Genomic DNA, 6920 nt, shown 5'->3' on the forward strand with positions numbered 1-6920 from the left:
TAATTACTCTAAAAGAATAATGACATAAGAATGTAAAAAAAAAAAAAAAAAAGAAGGTAAATTTAACATGACTTGTGTTTACATCACACATGGTGCTTGATTAGCAAGGTGACCAGGTGTGCTCAGTCAGTCCTGCTTTTTGCCTGCTGTCTGGCATAATTATTAACTGTGCTCCCCACCCCCGCCCCCATGGGGCTTGACAGGGGACCTCAGACCGTGCCCCCCACCCGGCAGGGCTTGACGGGGGACCTGAAGGTGCACCGCCCTGCCCCACTGCTGGGCCGGGGGACCTCAGGCTGCTCCCCTCACTCTGAGCTGGGGGACCTCAGGTTGCACCCCCTGCCCAGCGGGGCTTGACCGGGGACCTCAAGGCACGCCCCCCAACCGGCGGGGGTTGATGGGGGACCTCAGGCCATTCCCCCTGCCTGGTGGGGCTTGATGGGGGATCTCAGACTGTGTCCCCCAACTGGCAGGGCTTGATGGTGGACCTCAAGGTGCGCCCCCCCACCCCAGCCCGGGCTGGGGGACCTCAGGCCGTGCCCCCAGCCCCGGTGCCAGGCCAGAGGACCTGAGGCTGCACCCCCCACCTGGTGGGGCTTGACAAGGGTGGGACTGGCCAGGTCTGGATCTAGCCCAATTGGGGGGGGGGGCGGGCCGGGTCTGGGTCTCATGCGATTTTGAGGCACACGTGGGTGGGTCTGGGTCCTGTGGTGCACCCCAGACTCTGACAGGAGAAAGATTTTCATATACATTTTACTAATTTTCTTTCATCTCTGATATTTCTATTATAGAGAAAGGGCAAATAGCAATATTAAATTATTTCCTCTAATTAGTCCCCTTTTAATGTGCATGAATTTTGTGCACTGGGCCACTAGTAATAGAAATAAAGGTAATACAGGAGTCATTGACTCAGATTATTTATTTGAACACCTGTGTAAATGCTGATACTGTATTTTGTCCTGAGAAGATGAAAACTCAAAGGGAAGAGCATGTTTGAGGGCAGAAGTGAGTTCATTTTGGAGCATGTTGAGTTTGAGATACTTCTCAAGTAGCAAGATATGCCCCATTTGGCAGTTAGAAATATAGGTATGGAACTCAGGAAAAAAATTGAAGATGATAAAAACATTTAGGATTTATTCATACATAAGTAAAATTGAATGCCATGGGAGTAATAACAAATTCTTCCAAGAATATTGTGTAAAGTCTTGTTCCTCAGAGCATGACCCATAGGCAAATATGAAAGCCAGCATCCAAGATGGCGCCTACCTCCAGATATTCATGATATTGTGTGGTCTCCTCCTACAATAAAGAGGGCTGAGATGTAACTACAAGGGTATTGTGTAAATGACAAAGTGTGACTTCTGAGGTCAGGTCATAAAGACTCTCAAATCATTAGCTCTGTGGGAAGCCAGCTACCATATCCTGAGGATACTTAAACTAGCCAATGATCAGGAACTGAGGAGTCCTTTAAACAGTCATATGGGTGAGCTATACTTGAAGCAAATGATCCCCCAGCCCTACTTGAAATTCTGATGACTGGAGCTCTTGACAACATCTTATCTACAACTTCATTTGAGATCCAGAGCCAGAACCATCTAGCTCCCAGGTTTCCTGACCCTTTGGAAACTACGTGAAATCATACATTTGCTGGTAAGCTTCTAAAGTTTGGAGTAATTTGTATGCAGCAGTAGAAAACTAATACAATCAGCATCAAAGCTATAACCTGAAAGCTTGTTAAAATGCAGAATCTCAATCCTCACACAGAACCTAATGAAGTAAAAGCTGCATTTTAACAGAGCCCCAGGTGATTTTTATGCACATTAAATTGGAGAAGCCCTGGTATAGATTTAAAAAAAAAAAGAGTGTCCAGGAGAGTACTGATGGAAGGTGGGTGGTGTGTGGGAGGACTACTGTTCAAAGTTGGGCCAAGAAAAAGGAGTGACAGAGGCAGAGGAGGAGTTGCTAGAGAGGAAGGAAGGACATCAGGAGAAATAAAATAACCAGGACAAAGAATTTACAAGGAAGGCGAGAGAGGAGAAAGTCTCAAGAAAGGAAATGTCACTATTATCAAATTATGCACAAGGTTTGAGTGAAAGAAGAAACAGAAAATGGCCATTATGGTGTAGAATGCTTTTTCAAAGGTGTTCTTATATTGTAGAGATCTATACTGAAATATTTAAGGATGACATAATGTCTGGTGTTTGCTTCAAAATACTATGATAGGGGATGAAATGGTGGTATAGATGTGACACGCTTGACCATGAATTGTTAACTGTGGAAACTGGGGGATGAGTGCGTGGGACAAAGTAGGTTATAGTAGGTTTATCTATTTTATGCATGTTTGAAATATCTCATGTTAAAAAGCGTCGAAATGACCATAAAATTGCTTTAGGAGATTATGGGTGACTTTTGACAGAGTAAATTTATTAGTGTTTTAGAGCAGAGCATAGTGGGCTGAGGAGAAAAGATAAAAAATGAGGACAAGGAATAGAGATTATTCCTTTCAGAAGTTTGATTTTGAAGGAAAGGAGAGAGAACATAAGCTTCAAGGGGAGAAAATGTTAATGTGGAATTGTTGTTATGACAGATATCCAAAGGCTCTCCATAAAATAACGATAAAGCATAAAGATAACACTAAAATGATTATGATTCCACAACAGCCATCAACATCAGCCCCAAGGCTCTGAGGCTACCAGTTGCTGTTCTTTTTTGAAGACATTGTAAATTTTCTTTGAATTGCCTTAAGGGTCTCCAAACCTTCGATAATAACTGAATTACCAGAACTGCAGTTAAAACAAATGTTCGTATAAACAACTACTTATAGTGATCTGTATAACACTCAGGTGGTGAAGGTACTACTCAGTAGAAAATGTAAGGGTTGTTTACTAAAATCTCAAACAGAGGTGAGCGGCAAATCCAATAATACCAGCCATGGGGTTGTTATGAGGATTAAGTAACATAACAGTGCTTGCTGTTAGTTTTGTTCCCTTCATCATTATAAAATGGCATTTTCCAAAATGTGCTTGAAGGACACAAATCCTAAAGGATGCTAACAAATGTTATGAAAAAAAAAGTGTTCCACGGCCAGATAAATTTAGGACATGTTGGGTTAATAGTTAAATACCTGTTCTTACTGTGGAGCTTCTCAAAATCATTTGTGCACTGAAGTGCTTTGCTAATTTCAAAAAAATATGCAATATTTTCAAAGGTGTTTTTTTTTTTCTATTTCAGAAAACCTTTGCAAGTTGTTTTATTTACAACACCAACTTTTAAGAAGTCACTAAACTAAAGTTAACTGGACAATAAACTGGGCAGAAATCACTTTGCAAAAAGAGAGAAAGCCCCAAATGCCACTTTCTATAGAGAATTCACAATTCAGTTTTATTCAGAGCAAAGAACAAAGATCCTTTTGATCATACTGGAAGAAACTCAGCCATAGGTTTGGAATCTGTACCCAAACCACACATGCAATGAGGACAATATTCTGCTAATACAGTTGATTTGCTGCTGCATTTGTCTGCTGTTTGTCTAATATCAACCATTATAAACAGAGCAGTGCAACTAGTATTTGGAACAATCCTTACAGTGTTAGAGTGTCAGGCACAACTTTTCACTTCTCCTCATACCACTGGTTCTCTTTGTGTACCTGGGCTTCCGCTTCTTCAGTAAAGGTATTTTTTATATTGAAGGTCTTGCGAATCTCTTCAGGGGTTTTCCCCTTGAGCGTATTGGCAATAGTCTTGCAGGTAACATCAAGCAAACCTTTGATGTCTAAATAGTTTGCAGCCAGAATAAGTTCAATAAGTGTTCCATGACCAACTTTGAAGAATTCTTGGTCCCAAACAGGGATTTCATCTGTTCGCTTTTCTTGGTTCTCATCGCCTCAGGAGGAGGAGGGTCATCCTTGTGGTGGGTGCACCACGGAATGACCTTTTTCAATATGGCTGCGTTACCATTGGGTAGAAGACCTGGCTCATCATCGCCTTCCTCATCCATCCCCAAATCTTCTAACATGATCTTGAGAGTCACAGATGGTTTGGCAATTTCAACATCAACTTCAAATATCTTCCCATCAGAATTCTGCAACTTAATTGAAGGCATGGTGCTTGGTCTCAAGGAGAAAGTGAGCCAGAGGCTGACGAGAGAGCGGGGCAGTGTCAGCAGACTCAAGAGAGAAAGGCAGAGAACAAGGCCACTCACCTTCAAACTGTTTTTAACCCCAGAGTTCTTGAAACTTTCAGGATTGCTGTTTCTCAGCACCTACCTTGGGAACTAATTGCATTAAATTATGGGATCCATCTCATCATCACATGACTCTGAATACAGTTAAACACATCATCAGTGACAGTTCCTTATAGAGAAGTGCCCACTTTTGCTTTTCAGGTCTTATCAGTTACTAATAAGTGCCTTATACATTCTGAACAATGAAATGCATCCTTCATGAGTCATTCATAAAGATTTATAAGGATACCAAATTCCCTTCAGTTCTCTAACATAATTGGTGTGGGTTTGGTTCGTATATTTGTATTTACTTATTTATTTAGTATCACATTTCTCCATAGAGTCTTAGGGTTCTTCAAGAACTCTGGGGTTAAAAACAGTTTGAAGGTGAGTGGCCTTGTTCTCCGCCTTTCTCTCTTGAGTCTGCTGACACTTATTTATTTATTTATTATCACATTTCTCCATAGAGTCTTAGGAGACAGTTTTCTGTAGTGGTTAAGAATATCAGCTCTAGAATCTGATAACCAATATGCATTCAGAACACAGCTGTGGGCCTTTGGGCAAATCTGTTGGGGAAAACTCTGATAAACTATATTCATATCTAGTATAATAGTTATCGCCCTAGCTGGTTTGGCTCAATGGATAGTGTCGGCTTGCGGACTGAAGGGTCCCAGGTTCAATCCGGTCAAGGGCACATGCCCAGGTTGTGGGCTTGATCCCCAATAGGGGGCATGCAAGAGCCAATCAATGATTCTCTCTCATCATTGATGTTTCTCTCTCTCTCTCTCTTCCCTCTCTCTTTCTCTCTCTCTCTCCTTCCCTCTCTGAAATAAATAAAAATGTTTTAAAAAATAGTTATCTAGTAAATTATGTTTTATTAATACCCTCCCTCTTGTAGGTGTAGCTCTTTAGAAGTAATATATTTGTTTCTTTTATAAAGCCTCTACAGGTATTATTAAAAATGAGAACTCTGAAAAAAAAAAAATGAGAACCCTGAACTGAGAGAGCCTCACCAGCCTACCATAAAGAATGACCCTGCTGCTAAGATTAAATGAGCAGGTATGAGTCTCTCCTTAATGAATGGTCAACATCCTAGGGATGGGGCTAGAGATTAGGATCTGTTTGGAGATTTGTCAAGAGTAGATGAAGCTAGAGGACACATGTCAAATCATTTTCATGGAAGATTACCAAGGGCTGAGCTGAAGAAACAAAATCTGTCATCAGAACCAAGAGGATAGATAGATATAGATACAGCTATAGCTACAGATTAGATACATAGATGAAGAACGATATTTATTTTAAGGAATTGACCCATGAGTTTGTGGGGGCTGGCAAATCCAAAATCTGCAGGCTGAAGACTCAGGGAAGAGATGATGCTGCAATTCAAGGACAAAAGTATTCTGCTGGCAGAATTGCCTTTTTGGGGAAACTGTCTTTTTTTAAATTAAGGCCTTCAACTGATTGGATGAGGCCCACCACATTATGAAGAATAATCTGCTTTACTCAAAGTACATTGATTTAAGTGTTAATCTCATCTAAACAATACCTTCACAGAAACATCTAGAATAATATTTGACCAAATATCTGGATACCATGAACTAACCAAGCAGACACATGAAATTAACCATCACACTCCTCCTTCTTCTTTCACAAACAGCTGCCTAACTTTTCTACCAGTTAGAACATTAAAAAGAGAATTAGGTTGATTCTTGGAAACTTGAAACTCATCATAGAGATGAGTATTAATTTTTATGCTCTCATTATTGGGCTCTTACATTAGCATGGCCTAATTTCCACTACCAGGAATAGGACGTGTGCTGTGCTAATGGGAAATGATATATTTAGTGTTTTGTATGATCATTCTTTAGTGTCTGTGTCCCTTTTATTGGATGAGAGCCCACATGGAGTGGCTGGAGGAAAGTGTCCTTTCTGCTTACACTAGCATTAGGAATAAAAAAGAGAGAAAATGTGTGTGTGCTCAGGAAAAAAATCCATTATTTTACAGTTATTTATGGTGTTATAATCAATATAATCATTTTCAAGTTCCTCCAGTTAGTAAGCTTTGCAGAGGATAAAGTCATTCCATATGAGCTGAAGCCAGTGGCTGTGCCCATGATGGGTTCAGTTCCAGTTATGCTTTAAGTGACACATGCTCCTCTGTGAAGTTTAACAACGAAGTGCTAATTTTGGGGGGCAATGTACTTGGTACAATACTGACAATAACTCATTAAAGGCAAAGACAATTCTTTTCAAACCTTGTATAAACATAATATGCTTAGCTGATGAATATGTTTTGAATTATAAAATTTTTAATTCATTCAATATCTATATACCACAATCATTTTAATTTTCACAATAGGGTAAGTAGCCATATTCAGCTTACCAAACAGCATAATTGTGTGAAACCAGTCTTTGGAAGCATGATGGCATGTCTTTTTGTTAATGCATGGGAACCTTTTCAGAATGCTTTATGTCTCCAAGCACTTTGAAACAGATTTCACAGTTGCCGCTCAAACAGATCTGTGAAGTAAGTAGGATCTTACTCCATATTAAAGATAAGGAATAAGGCCCAAGCTGGTTTGGCTCAGTGGATAGAGTGTCGGCCTTCAGACTGAAGGGTCCCAGGTTTGATCACGGTCAAGGGTATGTACCTCGGATGCAGGCTCAGTCCCTGGCCCTGGTCAGGGAACATGTGGGAG

At 40.6% G+C, this 6920-nt stretch overlaps 1 pseudogene; it reads right to left on the reverse strand.

Annotated features, from left to right (window-relative positions):
* Window positions 1-3610: 3610 nt before the first annotated feature.
* On the reverse strand, window positions 3611-4101 carry LOC103287881 (S-phase kinase-associated protein 1-like; annotated as a pseudogene).
* Between the last annotated feature and the right edge of the window lie 2819 nt (window positions 4102-6920).

Source organism: Eptesicus fuscus, chromosome 2 (assembly GCF_027574615.1).
Source record: "Eptesicus fuscus isolate TK198812 chromosome 2, DD_ASM_mEF_20220401, whole genome shotgun sequence".
In the NCBI taxonomy this organism is placed as follows: domain Eukaryota; kingdom Metazoa; phylum Chordata; class Mammalia; order Chiroptera; family Vespertilionidae; genus Eptesicus; species Eptesicus fuscus.